Source organism: Onychomys torridus, chromosome 22 (genome assembly GCF_903995425.1).
Source record: "Onychomys torridus chromosome 22, mOncTor1.1, whole genome shotgun sequence".
Lineage (NCBI taxonomy): Eukaryota > Metazoa > Chordata > Mammalia > Rodentia > Cricetidae > Onychomys > Onychomys torridus.
The window spans coordinates 29,244,786-29,257,545 of NC_050464.1; the positions used below are offsets into that span (position 1 = coordinate 29,244,786).

Below are 12,760 nucleotides of genomic sequence, written 5' to 3' on the forward strand. Positions count from 1 at the left end.
CTAGCAAGCCTGGAGAACTGAGTTTAAGTCCTGGAGTCTGTGTAAAGGTGGAACAAGACTTACATGTTTCTCCTCTACTGCGTGCGCGCAACCCCCCCACAAACACACCCATACACCCACCCCCACACCCAGTAAATATTAAAACAAAAAAAAAAAACCAAAAACCAAAACAAAACAAAAACCAACACAGGCATCCAGGGATGGTGGCACATGCCTTTAACCCCAGAACTTACCAGGTATAGACAGGCAGATCTCTGTGAATTGGAGGCCAGCCTGGTCTACCTAGTGAGTTCCAGGTCAGCCAGGGCCACCTAGTGAGAGCCTGTCTCAATAAACAAAGTAAATCCCAACAACAAAACCAGAAGGGCATGCCTTTTCATCTCATCGCTATAGTGAGATCCAGGACAGCCAGGACTATATAGACAGACAGTCTCAAACGTAAATAAACACATTTAAAAAGATGGGCTCAACACAAAATATAAGGCAAAACCCATAAGTCTATGTATATTGACTCCCGTCATTGACAGTGCTTTTTGCCCCAAAATCCATGGTATTTATGACTACATGACATGCTGTAGAAGCTGAATGGTATTCAGATGAGGGCGTCAGGACTGCCTTTCTGAGTAGGAATAAATCCGGGATTCCAAGGGTACTATCACCTCTTGACCTTGGAGCTTGTGTATCAGGCCCAGGTAGAATCAGGTAATGGTTATTATTTATTTATTTATTCATTCATTCATTTATTATGATTTGAGGCTTAAATAGACAGGAGGGTCTGCAGATAAATTCACTTTGTTGAGAACTTCGTGCCTCTCCAGTGGAGTTCCCTTCCTGAGCCCTGTGGCTTGCCTGCTTGTCCAGGCACAAGGATGTTTTGAATAGAGGTCAACAAGGGAGGTCACCCTCCGGAGAATGTTTTCTCCTACCGGGAAGGAAGAGGAAGCCTATGGCCCCTTCCAACACACCAAGGAGTCGCCGCAAAACCCCGGGGCTCCCAACAGCTGCAGATTTCTGCCTGGGAGCTGCAAAACTTCTGGGGTTGCCATGGTCCATGGGAGCGAAATGCTGGCCGCCCTCTGGTACCGCAGCCCTGAGCTGGCTGTTACAGCGTCCTCTCCAGTCCCTTTCAAAAGCTTTTCAAGGGGATCCCTCCTTGGGGAGGAGCTGGGACGGGACACGAACCTGGGCTTCCGTCCAAACGACTGGGGCGAATAAAGGAGGCTTTTCTTAAACTAACGGGCTGTAGCCCGGGGCTGGGCTCAAAGGATTTTTTTTTTTAACCCCTCAGTGTTTTCCTGGAGAGCAGAGACCGTCCATCCCAAGCTCAGCCTGCACACGGGCATCTTCCCTTCCAACTGGAGGCAAAAAGAAATGAATCACACACACACACACACACACACACACACACACACACACACACACACAACCGCACCCCACCCCACCCCCCCCCACCCCAGCAGTGGTCGGCTCGACCGACGTGTAGAGCTAGCCAGCCAGCCATCCAGCCAGCTAGCCATCCAGCCATCCGGGGTGACTTGCAAATTCTGGGCACTTCTGTGCTAGGAAACCGGGGAGTCGCCTGCAATGCCAAGGCGCCCGCGGGTGCAGGCCTCTCTCGGTGGGTCCCCGGGCACCCGGCTCGTCCTCGCGGTGGTCTAGGGGAAGGATTTAGGGGCGCGCAGACAAAGGGGCGGCGGGCGAGCGGGCGAGCGGGCGAGCGGCAGCGGCTCGGGCGCGGGGAGGGGCGGGCGGACGGGCGGGCGGACGGGCGGGCGGCGTCTTCTCCTCCCGGCCCCGCGGCGGCGGCGGCGGCGGCGCGTCACGTTCTCTTCCCCGCCCCGAGCCGAAGAGCCGGGGAGGCGGGAGGCGGCGGCCGCGGCGGCTGCTGCTGCTGCTGCTGCGAGGCAGGTGGCGGAGATCCGCGGCGTCCCAGGCGGTGAGCGAAGCGCGGGCCTGTGTGTTCTCTCTCTTTCTCTCCGTCCTCGCCGTTTCTCACCCACCCGTTCTCCCCTCCGGGTTCCGGGCGAGCCCGGGAGGGAAGGCTCGTCCCCAGCTCCCGCCACGTCCCCCGCCGGGGCCGCGGCGGCTGGAGGCGACCCGGGCGCACCCCGTGACGGCGGGCGGGCGGGCGGGCAGGCCGGGAGGAGGAGAGCGAGCGCCGGAGAGGAAAGGGCTTGGCTGCCGCGGCCCGGGGCCTTGCCTGCCTTCCTCCCGCCCGCCCCAAGATGGAGCGTGGACTCCTTGGCCCCCCGCGCCGCCTCGGGCGCCGCTCGCCCGCGTCCCCGCCTCAGCTCTTTGGGGAGGTTTGCGGGGAGCTCCGGGTCTGGCTCTGCCCCTTCGTGGAGGCCGCGGGTCCGGTTGGACCTGTTGCCCCGGGACGCCGCCGCTCGTCCCCAGCCGGAGCCCTTCCTCCTCTAAGTCAGGCCGGGGACGCCGGCTGCCCCGTGTGCGAGCCGGCGTGGAGGGCGTCCTGGCCTGGGTCGCCCCGGGCCTGACCCGGCCCGGCCGGGCCACGTCCCTGCTCGGCTCCCGGCTTTTGGTTTTGTTTTTTTTTTTTCGCCACGTTCAGATCCCTGGGATGGAGATTCTCTCGGAGAAGGTGGAAGGGCGGGCGGCACGGGGGTGCCCGAGCTCTCCGAAATCACCGCCGCCGGGTAACCCGAGCCTGCTCCGGCGGCCGGGGATTGGCGCGGGAGACAGATGACACTTGTTCGGGAGGTTGCGGGGCGGGGAGGGGGAAAGCGTTGAAAAAGCAGAGGCTGCTGGTTTTCCTTCTCGGGTTTGGAGGTCTTGCGTTATGATGATGGAAAAACAACAAAACAAAACAAAACCCAAAATATCGGATTTTGATCGTGGGGTCCGGCCCTGAAATCCCGCAGCCTCTGCTCTCCATGTGGCGTTTCCATCTGCCAGGAACCGCGCACCACCACCCCCTTCCTCCCTGCCCAGCCCCACCTCTGGGTATGAAGGAGAAATAACACGTTAGGTCCGTGTGGATGGATACCTGTTTTTAGCAAATCACTTGGGCGCCAATTACTGTTTTTTGGGGTTTTTTTGGAGATGATTTCTATAATTTTCTTTTTTCGTGCATGTGTGTGTGTGTGTGTGTGTGTGATTCAGCAGCCTGGCCTCTCTTCCTCTTCTAGGCCAAGACTGTGCCTGGCTGCTTGGGGCTCTGTAAGCATTTATGCCGTGGCTGGCTGCCGCGATGGGATGATTCTGATTCTAGGATATTGTTATTATTACTCTTATTAGTGCTTCCCGGTCAGAGGAGCGGTGTTTGGCTTTAGGCATACTGATCATTGGCCAGAATCCTCAGGTATGCTGCTCTTCAGCCTCGGGGGCATTTCTTTCTCTTGAAATAATAACAATTAACGTTTCTTGAGGGCTTCTTCTGGCCAGGCTCTGGGGCAAGTGTGGGGTTTTGAATCTGGAGTAATCCATCCAACCTAGGAAGGTTGTTGTCATCCGCATTGACCGAGAGGGCATTGAAAGGTCAGAGTCACAGCCCGTCAGTGATGTCAGGAGCTGTACCTCGGTCAGTGTAGTAGTTTTGTCTGCACAGTGAATCGGTGGCACAGAGCAAGGCTGGACATTGTTACAGCTAACAAAGTGGGTGAGTGCTCCTTGTGGAGGTTCAGAGAAAGCTGTCAGGCATCCACTAGGCCTGCTTCAAAGGGGTAAAAATGGAACTGGGTGGGAACTTTCCTAGGATCCCCGAACATGAGGATCTTGCTGTTCTGTTTTTTTTTTTTTTTTTTTTTTTTTAGGAGTTTCATAGTTTCTAAGAATTAATTTTTAGTACATTTAGTGTGGGTTTGTGTATTTATGTGTATCATAATGTGCATGTGGAGGTCAGAGGTCAGACAGCTTGTGGGAGCCAGGCCTTTCCTTCTGCAATGTAAGTCTATGGATCAAGGTCTGTGCTGCCCAGGTAGGTCCAGTGGATCAAACTCAGGTTGTGAGACCAGGCTGCAAGCACCTTTTCCTGATGAAGCCATCTTTCCAGGCCTAGAAGTTTAATACTTTTATTTATTTTTACCCAGTTTCTTCTTTTCTTTCCTCCCTCCCTCCCTTCCTTCCTTCCTTCTTTCTTTTTCTGTTTTTTGAGACAGGGTTTCTCTGTGTAGCTTTGCACCTTTCCTGGATCTCACTCGGTAAACCAGGCTGGCCTTGAACTCACAAAGATCTGCCTGGCTCTGTCTCCCGAGTGCTGGGATTAAAGGTGTGCACCACCACTGCCTGCTTTACCCAGTTTCTAATATTAACTTGGTTACATGACCCATTATGTGTGTAGATTAACTCAGTAATGCTTGATTTCTTTCTTTTTTTTTTTTCTGTAACAACCATGCTTGGGATTGGACTGATGACTTAGACATGGCAGACAAGCACTGCCACTGAGCTACATCTCCAATGTGGCTTTTTAAAATTTAATTTAAGCTGGACTGTGGTGGTACAGGCCTTTAATCCCGGCACTGGGAGGCAGAGGCAGGCAGATCTCTGTGAGTTCGAGCCCAACCTGGCACCAAAACTACACAGAAAAAGTCTGTCTCTAATAAATAAATTTTAATGATTTATTTTTATTTTATTTGTACGAGTGTTTGCTTAAGTGTGTGCCTGCCAGGTGCTAGAGGAGGTCAGAGAAGATGTTGGATCCCCTATAACTGGAGTTACAGATGCTTATGAGCTACCATGTGGGTTCTAGGAACTAAACCCAGGTCCTTTGCAAGAGCAGTAAACACTTAACTTTTGAGCTATCCCTTTAGCCCTATACACACACACACACACACACACACACACACACACACACACACACACACAATGGCTGGCGAGTTTGTGCATGTTAGCGAAATGCCCAGGGCAGTCACATGAGAGCTGGAGCTACAAGTACCCTCCCAATATGGGTGCTAAGAACCCAGCTCAGGTCCTCTGCAAGAACAGCCCTTGTTCTTAACTGCTGAGCTATCTCTCTAGCAATCTCTTTTTCTAAGATTTATTTGTTTTTATTCATATGAGCATTTGCCTGCATGTTTTATGTGCTCTCCTGGAGTTATGGGTGTTTGTGAGCTGTCATGTGAATGCTGGGAAATAAACCTGAGTCCTCTGAAACAGCAGTAGATACCCCTTAACTGTTTAACTGTCTCTCCAGCCTCCTGCCTCCTTTTTTAAAATTCTGTCTATTGGGTTTGAAATTCAGAGGGTTGTGTGTCATGGATGATTTGGTCTTCTTGTATCTCATACAAAGGTAGGAACTTTTAAGTGTCTTTATGTTGACTTCCTGGTGTTCTTCATTATTATTTTCTAATAGATTTCTGTTTCTTCTAGACTTTGCATATCAAAGGCTTTCCTCCCCCTGCCCCCTACTTTGTGGAATCCTCTGCAGAATTCTACCATTTTATGTGCTCAAAATATTTATTTAGTTGATTGAAATTATGTGATCCATAAATTTTAAGACTAGCTTTGTAGATGGTCAGAGCTAAAGAAAAAACAAAACAAAACACAAAACAGAAGTGATCATGGTAAAGACACAAGGAGATGGCTTAATATTTGTTGACATTAAAAAAAGCTATGCCGGGCGGCGGTGGCGGCAGTACACGCCTGTAATTCCAGCACTCAGGAGGCAGAGCCAGGCTGATCTCTGTGAGTTCGAGGCCAGCCTGGTCTACAGAGTGAGATCCAGGACAGGCACCAAAACTACACGGAGAAACCCTATCTTGGGGGTGGGTGGGGGAAGCCCAAAATTCCCATACTGCTGTAACACCTTTAATTCTTCACTTGTGAGGCAGAGGCTGCTGGGTCTCTGTGAGTCTGATGGCAGCCTGGTCTACAGAGCGAGTTCTAGGGCAGCTAGGGATTCACAGTGATAGCTTGTCTCCAAAAAGTGTAAAAACAACCAAAAAAGCCAGTGGGGTTAGCGGAATGGCTCAGAAGGTAAAGAATCTCGCCCTTAAATCCGATTCATGGGACCCACTGACTCCTGAAACTTGTCCTTGGACCTCACATATACACACAGGAAATGAATTAAATGTAATTAAAAAAACAAAAGCCAACTATCTATGAAGTGTTAGGTGACTCTTCACCCTGTTTAACTCCCTGCTACCTCAGTAGCCAACAAATGAGGTGAGAGATCTTCCCCTCCCTCCTCCTCCCCCCCCCCCCCCCGTTTACCCCTCCCCACTTCCTTTTGGTTTTCCAAGACACGGTTTCTCTGTGTAGCCCTGGCTGTCCTGGACCTCGATCTGTAGACCAGGCTGGCTTCAGATTCAGAGATCCACCTGTCTCCGCCTCCCAAGTGCTGGGACCAAAGGTGTGCTCCACCATCCGTGTTTTTCTTTGACATGCAAAAGAAATAAAGGAGTCAATGTTATTAGTCATGGCAAGCCTGCACTTCTTTTAGCAACCTGGAAGTGTTGTGATTCCTCCAGAGGCTGTTTATGGAGCTGCGGTGAATCTGTCTGTCGGTGTAATGAGGTCTATTCCGTATTCACACCACAGATACTTATCCAGCCATTTACTGTGCCGTGTAAAATGGATAAAATGACGTAAACTTAGTCTTAGAACTTCTCTGCCAGCCACTGGTGGCTTTTAATCCCAGCACTTGGGAGGCAGGGGCAGGTGAATCTCTTAATTTCAAGGCCAGCCTGGTCTACAGAGCGAGATCCAGAACAGCCAGGGCTACACAGAGAAACCATGTTTTGGAAAAACAAAACTTCCCTTCCCCTAGGAAGATGATACACATATTACATATAAGTATTTTGTATATTAGAATGCCATACATGGCAAAGAAAAAAACCCCCACAAACTAGAGAAGGAGGAATACAGAGAGTTGTAGATAAAATTAGAGGAATTTCAGATAGGGCTGCAAGAGACCCGGCCGAGAATATGATTTCAGTAGAAATGTAAAGAAAGTTAGAGAGTGTTAATCCTTAAAGGGAACAGGGATCATATGGAAGAGGGACCAGAAAGTTCAAAGGCCTTGACATTGGAAGCTTGGAGAGCAGATAATTTGAAGGCTTACAGGCTGTAAATATAATTTGTTAGAATAACAAATAAATAATATTTGTTAGAATACTGAAAGACCCAGAATGATTTAATGTGTCATCCATTCATTTATCTGCTAGTCTGTCCTAGAGATGACGTTGAACCCAGGCTTCTCACACATACCAGGCCAACACTAGCACTGGGCTGTGTACACACTGTCGTCGAGTCCCGTGCGCCGCCCCCCCCCCCCCCACGCACTCCTCCTGCGTGCTGGGATTCCAGGTGGGAGCCAGCTTACATCATACCTGCCCTTTTTGGCCTCCTCTGCCTCTCAGGTGCTGGGATTAAAGGCCTGCACCACCACCTGGCTCCATACCTGGGCTTTTTGTTTGTTTTGTTTTTTTGTATTTGAGACCGGGTTTCTCTGTGTAGCCTTGGCTGTCCTGGTGCGCAACCACTGCCAGGCTTCGTGCCTGGCTTTAAAAAAAAAAAAACTAAAGCAAACCGGGATCTTATATGTTGCCTCTGATCAGCTAGATCTCACCATCCTGCCCCTCAGTGTCTGTGGTAGTTGGGGTTAGGCATTGACTACCATGTCCAGCTTTTGCTGTCTTATTAACTGTAATCAAGGTTGAGTTAAAAATATGGAGAGTTAAAGTTCAAAGAATTTTACTGCCTCATAGCTAATGAAAACAGAGCAAGAACTGAACCCTAGTTCATGTTATTTTAGTAAATGTGCAAAATACCTCGGCAATAGAACATCAAGTCAGTGGTTGCTCAAAAGCTGGCGAGCCAAGTACTTGACTTGGACCCCCTCCGCAGACACCCACATTGGGGATTAAACCTCATACATGCTGTATTCCCACCACCACCTTTCTATTGAATATATACCTTCTTTGTATAATTTATTTTTAATTTTATTTTATGTGCATTGGTGTGAGGGTGTCAGATCCCCTGGAACTGGAGTTATAGACAGGTGTGAGCCACCATGTGTGTGCTGGGAATTGAACCTGAGTCCTCTGGAAGAACAGCCAGTGCTCTTAACCATCGCTCCAGCCCCGAATATATACCTTTATACTTTCCTATTAAAATAAAAAAAAAATTCTGTGTATGTATGTCTGTGTACCATATTGATGCTGTTCTCGTAGAGACCAGAAGAGGCAGTTAGATCCCCTGGAGTTGGAGTTACAGATGGTTGTAACCCTCCATATGGATGCTGGGAATTGAACCCCGGTTCTCTGGAAGAACAGCCAGTGCTTTTAACCGTTTTTGTACATCAACCCAGGATCTTTGTTTAACCAAAGGAGTCTGTGTCATGAGAAGTGCATATGTTCTTCTTCCCAGCTGTACTTTTGGCAGCACAGCCCTGCTTTTTAGTCTTAAAAGTCTCATGGTTCTCTTGGAACCCCCCCCCCAAAAAAAAAAGGTTTCATGCTTCAGTTTCTTTTTTGGTTTTTTTGGGGGGGTGGGAGTGGGGGAACACAGTTTCCAAGACAGGGTCTTTCTGTGTAGCCCTGGCTGTCCTGGAACTCACTCTGTAGCCCAGGCTGGTCTTGAACTCAGAGATCCACCTGCCTCTGCCTCCCAAGTACTGGGATTAAAGGTTATATATTTTTAATAAACATAGGGTATGTTTCCCATATAGGTGGAACTCAAGAATCTATATCAGCATTGGCTGATGGTACTGTACAGGAATTTTAGGGAAGAGTGACCTCTTCAGACTGTAGTCAGGGTACAGAAGGAGCTTCTCCCACTCCATTTTTTTTTTAAATAGGTTGACAGATTGTACTTAACCAACCTTGAATTTGGCTAGGACATCTGGGTTAATATCCTGGACCTGGCATGAAGTACCAAGGAATCTTGGCTTCAGTCAGTAAAGAGCTTTTTTTCCCCTTTAAATCTCCATCTGGCACTTCTAGAAGGACAGATTCCATTAGCACTAACTCAGTGGGTGGGTCTGTTTTTTGATTGTCTGTTTATTGTGGTCTAGCAACATCTTAAAAGTTATTTTTTTGCAAATTCCTTGAAAAGGGGAAATAGTCCTGTTCTGGAATCCCTGTTGGGACACCTATCTGGCATCTTAGTCCCGGGGAGGCCTGCATTTTCATCTGCGTCCTGTGTCTCTTCTCAGGAATCTTCACGAGGCTAAGGCAGACGTTTTGCTTCCCTAAATTTTATGTAATCATACGGCCCAGTATGCTTCCAACTTGAATTACATAGTTGGGTGTTTATATTCTCCCTCACTTAACTTATATCCAAGCTTGGGTTAAATCCCAGTTGAAGAGTCTGCCCATTTTTGACACTTGAAGGTGGCAAGTCCTTGATTGGGAGTGTTATTTTTGAAGCCAAGGGCCTAAGGATCCAGATGTTCAGGATGTGCAAGTCATCTGGAATTTGGGTTTGATGTATAACAGAAAGGCAGCTGTGATTAGTTTTTTCCTTCCAGACTGTACAGATTATTTTTATTTCATTTTATTTTACAGTGTGTGTGTGTGTGTGTGTGTGTGTGTGTGTGTGTGTGTATATGCCATAGCATGAATGTGGAGGTCAGAGGATTTGTTAATTACTTCACTGTTGCTGTGATAAAACACCATGACCAAGTCAACTTATGAAAAAGAGTTTATTTGGGTTTATGGTTCCAGAGGGAGTGTCTGTAATGGCAGAGGAGGCAGGACCAGAGAGCTGGGAGATTACATTTTCACCTGTAGGCATGAAGCAGAGAGAACAATCTGGAAGTGGGGTAAGGCTGTGAGCTCTAAAAGCCCACCCCTAGTGATGCTATACCACCTTCTCAGACAGCACCAACTGAGGGCCAACTCACAGAGATCCACCTGCCTCTGCCTCCCAAGTGATGGGATCAAAGGCGTGCGCCACCACCGCCACCTGGCTCTAGAAAACTTTTTTTAAAAATGTGAACAGCCTTTATTGGTTTCGACAATCAATTGAAGAGGCCTGTTCTTGTTATTTAGGTCTAATCTACAGATCCAATTAAAGCTTAAAAATATTGTGTGTGTGTGTGTGTGTGTGTGTGTGTGTGTGTGTGTGTGTGTGTTGCTGGAGATTGAATCTAGGACCTTGTGCATGCTAGGCAAGTGCTCTGTTGCTGAGCTACATGCCCAGCCCCTTGAAGACTTTGTTTTTCAAGACTTTTAAAAAAGTGTGTATATATGCCTGTGTATCTAAGTGCGGATTTGTGTATGTGAGAGCAGTACCTTCAGAGGCCAGAGGGGAGCATTGGGTCTCCTCGGGCTAGAGTTGTAGGTGGTGGTGAGCTACTGAACATGGCTTCTTGGAAATGAACTCAGCTCTTCTGCACGGACAGTATGCACTCTTGACTGCTGAACCATCTCTCTGGCCTCAACAGTCAGTTTTTGTCATTGTTTTATATTTTATGTATTAAAAGATTTGTTTTTATTTTTTTATGTGTATGTCTATATATATAGTACATGCTTGGCAACTGTAGAGGCCAGAAGTGGGTGTCAGATACCTATAACTGGAGATATGGATGGTTGTGAGTTGCCAAGTGAGTGTGGGGATCAAATCTGGGTCCTCTGAAGAACAGCAAGTGTTCTTAACCATTGAGCATCTCTCTGGCCCTCCCCTGCTTAAAACAGCTACTTAGAGGAAGGGGAGGGAGGTAGGGAGAGAGAGAGGAGAGAGAGAGAGAGAGAGAGAGAGAGGAGAATGTGTGTGTGTTTAGACCAGAGGTCAATATTTTGGAGTTCCTCAAATATCCCTGCTTTTATTTTCTTGAAATAGGGCCTCTGACCAGCCTTGAACTTAACCAGTTAGGCTAGGATGGCTAGCCAAGGAGATCTGGGGAGGGGGGGGGGGAATCCACATTTCTCTGCCTCTCCGGCTCTGGGATTACAGCTCTGGGTCACTGGGCCACAATGCCTGTCTTTTCTTTTTATTTATTTTTTATTTTTTCTGGGGCTGAGGATCAAACCCAGGGCCTTGAGCTTGCTAGGCGAGCGCTCCACCACTGAGCTAAATCCCCAACCCCTCTTTTTATTTGTTTTTAAATATTGGTTCTAGGGATTGAACTCAGGTCCTTATGCAAAACCTTTCCGAGATACCCCCTGAACCCTGAGACAGAATCTTACTATATGGCCCTAGCTGGCCTGGAACTTGCAATGTAAACCAGGCTGCCTCTGCCCTGTAGTGTTGGGATGTTGGCCTGTCCCTTATCTTTTAATCCACATATTCATCAGGCACTTGTCAAGTATCTGCTGTGGGAGGCACTAGCCCAAATAACAAGCAGAGGGAAATAACTTCAAACCCTGGACTACAGACCTGCCTCCTCATAGAAGACAAGTTAAGAACAAGAAGTTATTCCTTGTCCTTTTTTGAGGTGGGGCGGGGAGTCTTCCTAGGTCGACTTGGTTAGCCTATAACTTGCTGTGTAGGCCCGGCTGGCCTCAGCCTTGCAGTGAGCCCCTTACTTCGGCTTCTTGAATGCTTGAGATTATAGGCATGCACCATTATACCCAGCAATAGGTCTCTTTCCCTTTATTTTTTGAGGCAAGGTCTCACTGCATAGCCTTGGCTGGCTGGAACTTCCTGTATAGACCAGGCTGGCCTTGAACTCACAGAGATCCACTTGCCTCTACCTCCCAAGTGCTGGGATTAAAGGCGTGTGCCGCCACATTTGGTTTACTTATTTTTTTCATTTACGAGTGCGTGTTTGTGTCTGTGTGTGTGCGTGGAATTACAGGTGGTTTGTGAGCTCTGATGTGAGTGCTGGAAACCAAGCTTGGTCTTCTGGAAGAGCAAGAATGCCCTTAAGTGCTCTAGCTGCCTGCTGAACCTTTTCAGCAGCCCCACCCCCTTTAAGGTAGATCCTCAGTGTAGATCTTTGAACTCTCGATCTGCTGTGATCGGGAGTCCTAGGTGTGTGCTACCATGCCCAGCTCCATCCTTTTCTTGGCTGCAAACTCCAGCTCTGTTATTTTGTGGATGACTTTATTCAAATCTTTGGAGCCCAGTTCTTTCATCTATAAATTGTGGATGACAGTTGCTTGATCATGGGCATGTAGATTAAATGGAGCAATGGGTGTAAACTCGGTAAATGCTCCTCTTCTTCCCCCCCTTCACCTTTCAATCAGCACTGTTATTCTGTCATTTCAATTGTACTGGGAGACAATGAGGTTTCCTGGCTTGAGAAATGAAACCTTTCTTCCTGCCATGTTTACGACGTTAATTTGAGTAGGAGTGCCTTGCGTGATTGAAAGGGCATGTTTTAATGAGCAGTTGTCAGTGGGGAACAGTGATTGACGATGTTCCGAATGGAAAAGTCACTTGCACCCCTCCTGCCAGAACTCGTGTCCTGCCAGCTTGCCGGCCCTTTTGTGTGCTCCCCGGTTGTCTTTCTCAAGGTTTAATTAAAGGTGGAGTTTTCTTTCTAAGGCCTGGTAGAACTTGCTGTGTGTCTGCATCGCAGGTGAGCTACATATGATTGTGACCAACACTGAACCCAGCACCTAAAACCCAAATGATGAAAGCAGCAATTCTGAGTTTCCGCTGACGGCATCTAGGCTGACTGCTCCAGACAGCCAGCGGTGAACTTGTGAGCGCATTTCATAGACTGATGCCTTCTTTTGAAATCAGCGTTCTGCGGTCTTATCAATATGGAAACGTTCCTTTTTCCACTGGCTCTCAAGACCCACAGCAACTGTATGGTTGCACATTCGCCAAGTGAAAACAAAAAGCCATTTAAAGAGGGGAGCCCAAATCCCAAACAGTGAGGGAGTTCTCGAGTCTTCTGAGTTGTCTGTGG

The 12,760-nt window shown here is 48.3% G+C and overlaps 1 protein-coding gene across 22 annotated transcripts in view; it reads left to right on the forward strand.

The window, feature by feature from the left end:
- The first annotated feature begins 1,508 nt into the window (after window positions 1-1,508).
- The window catches only part of Clip1 (CAP-Gly domain containing linker protein 1), a 117,803-nt gene continuing 106,551 nt past the window's right edge, over window positions 1,509-12,760 (forward strand). For 20 of the 22 annotated variants that reach the window (XM_036172431.1, XM_036172435.1, XM_036172436.1 and 17 more), the window contains exon 1: window positions 1,826-1,936. The gene's annotated coding sequence lies outside the window, so the exon portion shown is untranslated. Of the gene's footprint in view, window positions 1,619-1,824; window positions 1,937-12,760 lie in introns of those variants that run through there. The other 2 variants (XM_036172417.1, XM_036172439.1) reach the window with 2 other exon arrangements.